General features: G+C 43.6%; 1 long non-coding RNA gene across 2 annotated transcripts; it reads right to left on the reverse strand.

Annotated features, from left to right (window-relative positions):
• Positions 1–185: 185 nt before the first annotated feature.
• Positions 186–13428, reverse strand: LOC104853950. Of its 2 annotated transcripts, none has more exons than XR_004514988.1 (4): positions 13286–13428; positions 12954–13057; positions 1947–2001; positions 186–1291 (listed from the first exon to the last, which is right to left on the reverse strand). It is a non-coding gene; the product is annotated as an uncharacterized LOC104853950 (long non-coding RNA). The 2 variants fall into 2 exon arrangements; XR_004514987.1 differs by having other exon boundaries at positions 13165–13428.
• Between the last annotated feature and the right edge of the window lie 6 nt (positions 13429–13434).

Genomic DNA, 13434 nt, shown 5'->3' on the forward strand with positions numbered 1-13434 from the left:
GGTCTCACTATGTAGTTAAGACTGACCTGGAACTCACTCTGTAGCCCAGGCTGGTCTCGAACTCACAGCAATCCTCCTGCCTCAGCCTCCCGAGTGCTGGGATTACAGGGGTGCACCACCAGGCCCAGCTACTCTGTTTTGAACACTGAAATTTTTTATTAAAAATGTTTTGAGTTTACTGAATGCAACACTTTTAAATTACTTTTTGAGACAAGGTCTTGCTATGTTACCCAGACTCGCCTTGAACTCATCATAATCTTCATGCTGCAACCTCCCAAGTACCAGAATTACAAGCATGCCCCACCATGATCAGCTCTAGATTGCTTCTGAAGTCATTACTTTTTGAAAAGCCATTATTGGGAAGCTAATTAACTTTATTATGCGTTTGCTTCTGAAAGGCTTTCTTTGCACTTGGTCTGTGATTCCTATACCTCTTAGCCTTTGGAGTTCTTTACCCTCAACTTCCCAGCTACTTTCCAGATCAAAACAATTACATTCTATGAATGAGGGAAAACTGGTTTTCCAGGTAGGTGACCCACATAGAAGTCTGCACTGCTGCTCTTTCTCAAGGATAGAAGAGAAACAGATGAGGCCAATTTCAGCCCTTCCAGCAGTCATCTGTCCTGTCTGGGAGAGGTGCTTCACAGTTCTTTGCAATGTGCTTTTAACTAAGGGTGCAGAACTGGAGTTAATTTACGACGAGCCCAAGTAATGACTGCTGGGGGGATGTTTAGTGCTGTTACACAGGAAGCTGGGGTGCAAAAGGCAGTTTTTTCAGATGCAGCTCTAGACCGGAAGTCAATCTTCCCATCAAAGGAAACAAACAAAATGCCACCTCTGAGCTCAAACTTTTCCTAGCTGAGCAGAGAAAGACTTACAGGCACAGAGCATCCAGAAGGAGCTAATAAAGCCCTGCCTGGGGCACCACATAATGCAACCAATGTCTTGCAGGTCATAGCGAAGTGGGAAAAGTGATCTGTTGCAAATGCAACACTTAGAACTTAGTGACAATAGCCCTAAAGAAAAACTCCTGCGTGTATTGGGCACACCTCTGGTGAAGACAGTTACCTACACCTAAACACAGCGGAGACCATTCCTGCAAATCCTGGTTTGCACAGGAATATCCGGGTTTTAGCTCTAATATAACTGTCCTAGAAAACTCAGTCCCCATCCAGGTGATCTCGTAGTTTTGAGCATGAATTCTTGTAGTCAATTTTCTTGGATGTCAGGCAGCTCCCTTCCCTTAGAAGTAGAGGCACATGTCTTAACATCACCAAGCCAGTTTCCTCATCTGTAAATAAAACAGGGTGATATTATAATGCCTGCTCTCATTTTTTGTGAAATTTAAAGGAAACAAATCTTGAAAAGAGAACAGAATCAAATTTGGCACATAGCAATTATTCCATGTTATCAGGAAGGAAGGCGGGGGGGGGAATTGAATAAAAGTATAGATTTTCATTTTATTTAAGATTTTTTAATTCTCTATTTTTTCTTTTGGGTGTTATTTTTTATTAGTACATTTTAGATATACATAATTATAAATTCAACACAGGGAATTTGTACCTGGTCATGATGCATCTTACTTCCTTTTTTTTTTTTTTCCTATTCCCCTCCCCTCCCTTCAACCCTTTTCCCCCTCCTTATTTACAAAAGCTTTGTTTCCATTTTTTTCTTCTGTTCTTTTTCCTAGTCCCTTCCTTCCTTTCCCTCTCCCCCTCCCTTGTTCCCTTTCTCATCTGAACATTTTCTTCTTCCCATTTGAGACTTTTTACTGTGACCATTTTCTAACTCTTAAAGGAAGGATGATTCAAGTGTTATTTTCCCAGCATAAATATACAGGAGCGTAATGTAGCATCCTTGTATTTTATCTTATGTAAAAATATTCCATCCTTATTAATTTTTTCAGGGGCTTCTCATAATTCTTTAATTGAAATATCTTCACTTACAGACACTTTTTTGTCATCTTCCTTGTCAGTTTTCTCTTTGTTGCTATTGATGAATCTGTGTGGAACATAATAGAGTTGAAAAACAGGGTCACACAAATAAGGGTAGCATTTTCAATAAATGGTGCTAGGACAGGAAATTTCTTTTAACCTATGTGTTACATGTATATAGAAATTAATTCAGAAAGAATGAAAGACCCAGATATAAGGCACAAAAACCTTTAAACTTTTAAGAAAGAAAAACATTGGTGAGATCATGACCTGAGATGAAGCGGAATTCTCAGATGACACTGAAACCTTAATTCACAAAGAGAAAAAAAGTATTTTTATAGTACTGGGGATTGAACCCAAGGCCTTCTCACCAAGTAACAGTCGAAGCGCCCCCCCACCCTTTTATTTTGAGACAGAATCTAACTAAGTCACTAAATTGCCTAGGTTGGGCTCAAACTTTCAATCTTTCTGCCTCAGCCTCCCAGAGTGCTGGGATTACAGGCGTGCAACATCATGCGTGGCTAAGAGAAAATACTTGATGGGGGGTTTCCACAAAACTGAAAACTAAAAAGTTCTATGAAAGAGACTAGAAAAGAACGAAAAGCCAAGCTGTAGACTATCACATTTCTGAAAAAATATATCCAGAATATATAAAGTCCTCTCCAAACTCAACAGTAAGAAAACAATGCAGGACCAGGGATTTAGCTCAGTGGTGCCATTGCCTGCCTTGCAAATGCAAGGTCCTGAGTTCAATCCCCAGTACCAAAAAAAAAAAAAGAAAGAAAGAAAAGAAAACAATGCAGTTTTTAAAATTTGAACAGGTACTTCATCAAAGAAGATATATGTATGGCAAATTAGCACATGGAAGATGGTCGGAATTCCTGGTCATTGGGGAAATGCACTTTAAAACCACGATGAGCTGCCACCACATATCTGTTAGAATGGGGGAGAGGACTTCAGAGGAGACAGAACAACTAGGACACTCAGGCACTGACATGGCGGGTATGGAATACTACTGCCTAGAAAACAGTTTGGCAGTTCTAAAGTTAGACATACATTTACCATAGGACCTAGCAGTCCCAATAAATAAGAAAAGTAATAACCTCTTTCACACAAAAACCTAAATCGCTATCTTATAGCAACTTTACTTGTAACACAAAACTAGAAATAAACCAAATATCCCTCAACCAGGAAATGGTGCTGTGCTGTAGATGTTTCTGTCTCCCAAAATTTTTATGTTGGAACCTAAGGCGCAATGTGAGATTCTTTGGAGGTGAGGATTTGGGGGAGGTGACTAAATGATGGGGCAGAGTCCTCATGAAAGAGATCCATGTCCTTCTAAAAGAAAGCCCAGAAGGTTCCCTTCCACCATGGAGGACACAGACAGTAGGTTCCATCTATGAACCAGGAAGCAGCCCTCACCAGACTCCAAATCTGCCACTACCTTGACAATGGGCTTCCCAGAAGTATGAGAAAATAAATTTCTGTTATTTATAAGTCATATAATCTAAGGTATTTTGTTATGAAGACCAAATGGATAAATCAACTTTGCTACAGTCATTAATGAAACACTACTGAGCAATACAAAGGAAGGAAAACTTGGTACATACAGCAATTTAAGTGAATCTCAAATGCATTCATTGTGTTACATGAAAGAGGTAGACTCAAAAGATTACGTCACATGTGATGCATTCATGCAACATTCTGAAAAGGTAAAACCGTAACAATGGAGGACAGCTGGGGAGGAAGAATGATACGACTAACAAAAAGGCTAACGAGAGAATGCCAGGGTGATAGAACTATTGGCTTTTCTTTTTTTTTGTTTTGTTTTGGTTTGTTTTGTTTTGTTTTTTTGAGACAGGGTCTCACTATGTAGTTGAGGCTGACCTGGAACTCATTCTGTAGCCCAGGCTGGTCTCGAACTCACAGCCACCCTCCTGCCTCAGCCTCCAAGGGCTGGGATTACAGGCGTGAGCCACCACACCCGGCTACTATTCGCTATCTTAATTGTGGCTGTGGTCATATAAATCTATGCATTTGTCAAAATCACAGAACTGCACTCCAAGAAGAAGAATATGACTGGATATAAATTAAAAGTAAATTTTAAAAAATAACAAAGTTGCTAAAAGAATGGAGTTTGTTTGATCACTTTATAAGCCATTGATTTAACGGTCACTTCGTCGAAGTACAAGGTTCAGGCACATCCTCACTTCTTCATTCTTTCTACAATATCCACTGAATACTAGGCCAACGCAACTTCCTCGATTGTGTACCGACATCTCTTGAATCTCTTTCCTTCTCTCTTTCTCCTTTGTTCCAGCCTTAGTTTGGGCCCACCTCGTTCTCTTTACTGTAATGTATCAGTCCATTTTCTGTTGCTGTAACAAAATACCCAAAGGCATAAAGGAAATGATTTTATTTTAGTTCACAATGTGGGAGATGAATGTCCAAGACTGGGTGGCCACATCTGCTTGGCCTCTAGTGAGGGCCCCTATGGCCGTGTCACGACATGACAAAGAAGCCAAAAGGAGACAGAGCAGGCCAGAGGGGCAAAGTTCATGGGGTCGCTTCACTTTACAATGAACAGTTTCTGGAGAACTACTTCAGGTTGCTCAAGAACAGCAAGAATCACTTCCAAAGGTGGCGATGACCACAGTGATTTAATCACCTTCCACTAGGCCCCAGCTCCTAAAGGTTCAACACTGCTGCACAGGAGAGCAGGCCCACCGCGCATGCACCTTCAGGGAACACACAGACCTCACCTAAACCTAACATGAAATCTCCCCAGCTTCCCAACTGGTCTCCCTGTCTCTAGCCTCACTCCACGCTTGCACCCATTTTGCTGCCACTGAATTGATTTTCTTAATGTGCAAATAAATTCTGGAATTCTCTTGCTCACAGCAACTCAACAGAAACCTCCAGTGGCTCTCCCCTGTCACTCGGTAGAGCCCAAAGCCTTAGCCCAGTACCCAAGGCCCTGTGTGATCTGATTTCTCCTTCACTTTATCTCTTTATTGTCATGTCTTCCCTCCTGCCACACATGCCAGTTGTAGTAAGCTATTGGTCTTTCCTCAGATATTGCAGGTTGTCTCTTGGTCCAGATACTCCCTGCCCTTTTCTGTGGGAGGATTACATATCTCTGACTCACTGGTATCAAGCTTGGCCAGATGACTCACTCTGTCAAATAAAACATGGGTGAAACGTGCCACTTAAAATCAGCAACTTTAAGAACACGTAGTTCTATCATCTCTCCTCTCTGCCAACAGCAATGAACATATAACATAAGCCAAAAATAAATCTCCGTTGTCATAAGCCACTGAAATTTGGCAGTTAGTTGTCACTAACGCATAACTTAGCTTAAGTTGACTAAAACACTCAATTAGACTGTAAATACCATCATTGCTCACTTTGTAACCCTTGTGCATAGTACACAAACAGCTGGCACTCAGTACATATTTGTAGAAGTGATGAATACAATGAGTGAGTGAACAAGTGATCTCCAGGCCTTTGCACATGCTCTTCTCTCTATGAAGAGTAACCATCCCTACTTCATTTGCCCAACTCACCTCAAGTCAAACCTTAAAATCTCTATGAAGCATTCTTACCCATCCTTTTCTTTCCTTTTTTTTTTCTTTATGGGTACATTTTAGGTATACAATTACATTCATCATTGGGATCTTGTACCTTTACCTAACATATCTTGGTTCTTATTTTTCCCCATTCCCCTGGCCTCCCCTTCACCCCCCACCTCCCCTATTTATAAAGACTTTGTTTCCATTTTTTTCTTTTCTCTTATTTTTTCTTTTCCCTTCTTACCTTTCCCCTACCCCTCCCACTTCCCCTACTTACCTTTTCTTCCTATTACACAATATCAATTATACATTTTGACCCTTATTTACACTTTTTAGTTTATCACAACAGAGAAACTATTCAGTATTTACATGCATGTCCTATTAATTTCAATTAAGATTATGTCCTCAATGTGCATTCACTTAGCTATAAATGTCTCTAGTTTCTCATTCTTTATGGCTGAGTAGTATTCCACTTTATAAATAAACAAACAAAAAAAATCTTCTTTATCCAGTCTCTAGTTGATGGGCAATTAGGCTGTTTCTAAGTTTCAGCTATTCCAAACTGCTGCTATAAACATGGGTGAGCATATATCATTGTGATATGATTCTTTTAATTCTTTTGGGAAGATACCTAGCAGAGGAATAGCTGGGTCAAATGAAACCTCTAATCCTAGTTGTTTGAGGCATCTCCGTATTGATTTCCACAGTGGTTGCACTAGTCTGCACTCCCACCAACAATGGAGAAGGGTTCCTATCTCCCCCACAACCTCACCAGCATTTGTTATTTGTTGATTTCTTGATAGAAGCCATTCTTTCTGGGGTGAGGTGGAATCTCAGTGTTGTTTTCATCTGCATCTTCAATGACCGGTGATATATGTTTATTTGCTGCTTTTACCTCTTTGATAAATGTAAATGTTTATTGCTCTGCCCTGACTTTAATACCCCAAAACATGGTCAAGTCTGCCTTACCTCAGTGGCCCTGTGTGCAGCACAGCACCTGGCCAAAAACAAATGATTGCATGAAGAAATGAAAGAGTAGAAGCTTTCGCTTCTTCCAGGTAGCCACAGGCTGTACGTCCTCCAGGCCTTTCTATGTGCTGACCCTCTGTGGAGAACCAGTCTCCCCCCTGTTTACCTGCCTAACTCTCCTAAATCCTTCAGAGTCACCTAATCTTCCCCTGAATGCACACCCAGTCATTGAGTCACTTCTTCTCCCTCCTTCCCACAAACTTAAAACATCTCTCCAACAAAGCCTCGTCACAGGGCATGGGGATCTTCTGACCTTCTGTGACCTGCCTGCCCCCACTGGGAACCCTGGCCTGGATCTGATTCATTACTATGTCCCCATCCCTAGAAGTTGATTATAGTACGAGGAACAATAAAAACCAAAGAGGTCTTAGTCTGGTCCTGTAAATGGAAAACTGAATGAGTTGATCAATGAAAGTTGATTCATGGAAGTATAGCATTTGCTTCCGTTATCTTGAGAGAAAAGTCCAGGTGCATCACTGCAGAATGTCTTTGTGACTATGAACAGGCTACCTGGACTGACCTTTTGTCACACTGGGTGGCTCCTGTCTTAGGCCACTGTTCCTGTCCCTAACCCTGTGGGCCACATAACCTCATCCATGAGGGTACCCTTCCCAAATTACCACCCTCTTCCCCCAGCAGGCCTGGCAGGGCCCCTGGGAAGTGTGTGCACCTGACCCACCAGACCTGGAGTCCTCCCCTCTCTTCTGCTACCAAAGGGTACCAACACTGAGGGGGTAGGAATGGAGAAAGATATGCAGGAAGGGTGTGAGCAAGAAGGAATTCACATCCATCCCAAGGTTAATGTGCATGGCTAATTGCACAACTGGCCACAGATGTGATCAGGATTTCTGACTGGGACAGGGAGATGAACGCCCAAGGTCAAGAAACACTAATCACCTCCTTCTGCTGCGTCCCTCTGGCTCTTGGGCCTGAAAATCCCAAGGGAAGCACGGAAAATGAGAGGAAGAAAGAAAGAGGAGCACTTACCCAGAGTCATCCAAGGGGCAAGCTTCCAGAAACTTCAATCACCTGGAAACCAACCAGGAATTGAAAATAAATAAAAAGCTTCTATGAAACTAATTGATACTCTTCAGAGGAGTCAAGAGGAGTCCACGACAGCCAGGGAAGAATGGTGAACTGTCACCAACTGGCAGAGCCTGAAGAGACATGCCAGCTGTGAGCAACGCGGGATCCAGCATCTGATCAGAAAAAGAATCTTAGAGAAAAACTACTGACATTTACATATGGTACAATGTTAACTGCCTGGTTTTGACCACTGTAATATGGTTATGTAAGCTGTTGACATTAGGAGAAGCCAGGTGAAGGGTAGGCATGGACTCTACGCTGTTTTTGTAATTTTTCTGTAAGTCTAAAGTTATTGAAATAAAAAAGCTGCTATGTTTTTATCTTTTAAAGGATGTCCACAAAAACTGCAACATCCTGGTAAGAATGATATTATTCCCACCAAACTTGGACTTGCTGGGCTGTCCATAAACATAGCTTCTTTATTTCCCAATCACAGATATTATTCTCTCAAAAAAACCTACGGTTCTTATAAAAAGGCTAGAAATCTCAACTAGAAGGAGGAGGCACCCTAGAAGGGACACACGGAGAAATGGTCAAGAGAGAAGCAGGATGAAGAGCAGGCAGTTTGGAGCCGTTGAGTGCTGACCACATGCAGAACCAGGGAAGGTGGCCCTTGGCACCAACACCTTCACTGATGTCATGATGACCCAACTCCCTGTGTGCAACACATATCCATGGAGCCCCGCACCAGACCCTAAGCTGAGGACACTCTTTTGCACCAGACTTAAGCCATGCTCTCCAAAGACAGGAATAGGGGACAAGTAACACACAAGAAAATCTCATGCTATTTCTACCCTTTGGAAACAAGACATGTGGTAGGGACACCCAGCTGGAAAAGCTGTGTGCCCAACCTGGAGGAAGACAAAGCCAGAGGGGAACCTGGAGAGGTGGGCAGGGCTCTAATGGAAAAGACCTGCACTCTGCTGCCACGGGGCCATGTAGACTCCACCTGGCAGCCATGGGAGTTCCCGAAGAGATTCTGCAAGGGCAGGTCCAGGTGGAAGGATGCTTCCAAGGTCACAATGTGAAGAAGTGTCCTTCCTTCAAGAGTACGAGTCACAGAGAGCTTCTACTGAGGCCAACCTGCGCCCTGCTTTGGGGCAGCACGTTGACACTGGAAAGGATCAAGAAGATAGTCCAAACAGAAATGCCAGAAAAACAATTTCTTTCCCTGAAGGCCAAATTCATGAGCTTGCACTGCGCACTAGGCAACACTGCCTTTTCCCACCTGCAGAAGCTCAGCTGCGTTGACCAGGGATATAAATCAGTCCTGCATTATACTACATTCAGGTGACACCATTAGCATTCTTCCTGGGTATAACGTCTCCCAGCAGCATTTCAAATCCATCATGGACAGTTCAAGACAATCAGTGATCTTGCTGGGCATGGTGGCACACGCCTGTAATCCCAGCACTCCTGAGGCTGAGGCAGGAGGATCACTGTGAGTTCGAGACCAGCCTAGGCTACACAGTGAGTTCCAGGTCAGTCTCAACTACATAGTGAGACCCTGTCTCAAAAAAAAAAAAATGAAAAAACAATTAGTGATCAAAACATCACATGGCAACCTCCGAATATGTACCATTACCATGTGTCAATTTAAAAAGAAAAGCGGTAGACAGACTCAAGAGAGTTGATCCTTTGGAATGAACCATAGAAATGCCCCACACTCAAGCAGATTTTCTATAGATGTTTTCTGCAGTTTTGTTTATTCATACACCATCTCTTTCCAAAAGAATCAAAGCCACCTAAAAGCACAGACAGAGTATAATATTCTACCAAGTGAGCAAATATGGCCCTCGGATCCATACACATTATCTGAATTGTTTTCTATAAAGTAACAAATCAGGACAAAGAAAACATAACCATTACAATTTTGGGGGGTAATTGAGTGTACTGGGAGAAGGAAAATTAAGGATAGGAAATACAAGACAGAGAATGATGCTGAAAGACACAGCCCTACCCTTGCCACAGGTTGCAGAGGGAAGCACTCTGTTGCAAGGCCATGGTCTTCCAGAGATATTTAAAAATAAACAAAAAGAAAAAGGAAGCTGTTGTTCAGAAGAAATGAAAATATCTTTGTTCCTGAGCCTGGAAAGAAAGTTCCCCCGGGACTGAATAAATATTAGTTCTTTATCCTGTACCCTTGTTTGGAACCCCAACCTCCTCCCGGGCCCAACACTCCTGCCTCAGCAGGGCACATGCATAAAGATGGCACATGCTTTTTCATTATCATTAAACCATAGCACACATGCATCAGAGTGCACAAGTGTGCTGTTCAGAGGTTTGCACAAATATGCACGTGTGCTGGCACCCACATCAGGAGCAGCACTGCCAGCACACCTGAGCCTTGTCCCCATCCCCCCACCCCCACGTAAACACTTCCCAGACTTCCAAAACCATAGACTGGCTTTCCCTGCTTAGGGACTTTACATAAATGGAAACTCAAAGCATTTTTTCACTCAAGCCTGTGTTTGTGAGTTGTCCACATCCTTGCTCATAGTTGTAATTCAATCATTCACGTTGCTGTTGAACATCCAGTCATGTGACTCATGTCAGTAAACAGGTGTGTCCGTTCTTGGTCAGGAAAATAAAGAGGATTATGGGTTGTATGTGGTATTTTTATCTGAGTTAACTCTTAATTAAGTGCTGAAATTTAGGGGATGCCAATATGATTTTGCTAATTTTTAAAATTAGACTCCAATGCAGCCTCTTTTTGAAAACCATCAGTCTGGCTGGCAGCTGACATAATTCTGAACACTGAAACCTATTTTTTGTAACTGAAAATATTTCAACCCTGTGGCCATGGGAGTAAAAAGCAAATGGAAAAGCCATAAGAAAGATTCTTTTGTTTGCTCTCATTCAACATTTGCATAGGAATATTTGAGAGAGACTTCACTAGGTGTCAGGAACTGTACTAAACACTTTAACCAGACTGTATCACTCAATCCCAAAAGAACCCTGTGAAACAGTTACGTGTATTGCTCAGATTTTCCAAGCATTGCTTGTGTTGTCCAGTTCTTCATTCTCAGATTTCAGGCCACAAATCCTCTGTACCCCTTTAGTGCCCTCAGAAAGACCTTGAGACAAATCTCCCTCTTTGCTAAGGGTTCATCACCTTAATACTGCCAACAAAGGACCAAACTCTGGAGTATGGCAGACACATCCAAATGAAAGTCCAAGCTTACCAAAGGATAAAATCATGAATATCACACTAATATAAAATGAACATGTCAAAAGACTTTATTTAACCCATTGATGAGGGAACCATTAAGATGTTATACACAATTCTATTGGGAATCCACATAGCATGCACACATGTGTAGCTGGGATCCCATCCTCCCTACGAGATATCAATTCACCTCACCCACCTCACTTCACTTGCATCTTAATGGACAAGAAAAGTCTGAAAGATGACTAGTTTTCTAGGCCCTACAAAATAGTATAATAGCTCAGAGATTATGATAGATACAAACCCTATAAAAAGATGGCACCTAATATTAACCTAAAAGGAAAACTGATAATCTTTTTGGTCTATTTTTAAGTCTACCAGTGCCTGGTGAGGGCCTTCTGGCTGTATCACAACATGGCAGAAGGAACTCCACACATGGGTTTGGGAGATGGACAGAAGGGAGTTAAATTCATCTCTTGGTTAGAAGTCCACTCTAGCAATAACTAATAATAATGGCATTAATCCACCTGTAAGAGCAGGATCTTCATGATGACCTGATCCCCTCTCAGGACTGCTGCATTGGGGATTGAGTTTCCAGCACGTGAACTTTTGAGGAACACATCCAACCCACAGTATCACCATACAATTTCCCGTAAGCTCCCCTCTCCGGCCTTCCTACCTGACCCTTAGCCAAACAGACACTACAACATGTGTGCTTCTCTGCTACCCAAAAAATGCCCTTCCTGTAAATCTGATCCCATACAGAGAACACCTCAAAGACATATGGGCATACCCATTGACATAAAGAATAATCATGGACATGCACAAACTTACCGTGAGGATTTCTACTGCAGTGTTGCCTACAAGTGTGGAAAACAGACAAACTAAATGCCCAGCAATAGAGGACTGGTTAACTAAACTATTTATTGGAGGTATCAGGGCCATGCTAGGCAGCCATCCTAAGTAGTACATAGGGGAGATGTGGGGATGTCCTGGTCAGCAAGCTCACTTCATGTAGGGATATTTATAGAGTGATGTAACTAAAAGGAAATTTTAAAAAGAAAGATCAATATTAATAGCGGCTGTTTTCATTTTCTTCTTCCTCTTTGTATTGTTTTCCAAGTATCCTATGCTATTATATTTTTGTGAAAAGATAGGTGGAGATAGATGGATAGGTGGTCAGATAGGTCAGCAAACAGGCATAATCCAACTCTATCAGCACTGCCAGGGCCCCCGGAAACCAGTTCCGGGTCCCAGGAACCAAATGATCTGCCAGACCAGTGATGTTTGAGTGGAAGACGGAGGGAAATGAACTCTTTAGGGCTGAAGCCTTCTAAAAAGGATGCCACCACTGCAACAAAACGTACATGTGTAGTCTTGCCAACAAGGATAGTTTACAGGCAAAAACCTGAACAACCACAATACCCAACCTGCACGTAAGGACCAGCGAATGTCTGCTTAGGAAGACCAAGGTCATCCCTTGTGCACAGTTTGAGCCTGGGAGACTCAAGAGCCTCCAGTCCTTGCTCTCTGCCCTGCCCTGTCTCCTCTTTTCTCTGGTCTTTCATTTGTTCATCCATAAAACAAAAGGACAGGGTGAGACAAAGGGCCTCTTGGGTCCCCTTTCTCAGGACCCTGACAGAAGTTCCCCTTCATTCTGGTTCCCTCACCTCTATCTTGCAGACGTCCCTGTGACAGCCAAAGATGAACTGGGATGGCCAGTCTGAATCGTGGGAGGGGAAGGCAACAGAATGAACAGTTGCCGAGAAGGACAAAGGGAGGGGTCCTCACCCACCAAGGCCTTAATCACACAGCTGCCCCTTCCTGCCCCCAGGGAAGCTTGCACCAGGGTGCCAGGAAGAGCTGGGCAGAGTGAAGTTTGTCTCCATCGAATCTGCTCTGCCCGAGCCGCCCTGCAGGACTCTCACTTGGCTTCCACACCACTCCCAGGGCTCCTCTGCTTCCCCGAGGTTTCTTGTCAACAGGCTCAACTCTTAGTCATCATGTTTAACTTTTGAGAATCACTTTCAAGTAGCTTTTGCGTTTTGAAACCGGGACTTGAGCACCCTTATCTCTTTAAACACCATTTCTCTCATCAGTAAATTGGGAGGGGAAAGATAGGAGAGGTAGGTAACAGTGTAGTTCATCCATTCATCAACTCACCCGAGGCCCCAAAGCAGGGTTTGGGCAGAGCTGGTTCTGGAAGTCAGGTCCCTTCCCCAGGCCAAGAATCACCCCAGAGCAGGCCTGTGTCTGCCAGGGCCGAGCTAGGCAGAGGGCACAGGGTGGGCAGGGTGAAGGAAACAAGCCTGCTGATCACTCAGTGGGGAAGCTTCAGCCAGGACTAGGGGGCGCCTGGCATCCCACAACTCACCTGCAACTAGGAACGGGAGCCCCTGCCATGCTGTACCCGTCTGCCGCCCCCACCTGCCATTCTGCCCTCTGCTCACTCACTGACCCTGACGTGGTCCCCCTGCCCCCTGCCTCTGTCCAACCTGTCCGGCTGTCCTTCCCTGACATCTGGTCAGTCCACCCCGCTCTGCTTGCGTGTGTACGTCCGTTCTCCGCTCCGGTCCGTGTGTCTGTCCCCCCCTCCTCTGACTGGAGCGTCGGCCTCCTCGCCGCCCTGCCCCGCCTGCCGCCG

The sequence above is a fragment of the Fukomys damarensis genome, unplaced genomic scaffold (assembly GCF_012274545.1).
Source record: "Fukomys damarensis isolate Sample0158 unplaced genomic scaffold, DMR_v1.0_HiC HiC_scaffold_32, whole genome shotgun sequence".
NCBI lineage: Eukaryota > Metazoa > Chordata > Mammalia > Rodentia > Bathyergidae > Fukomys > Fukomys damarensis.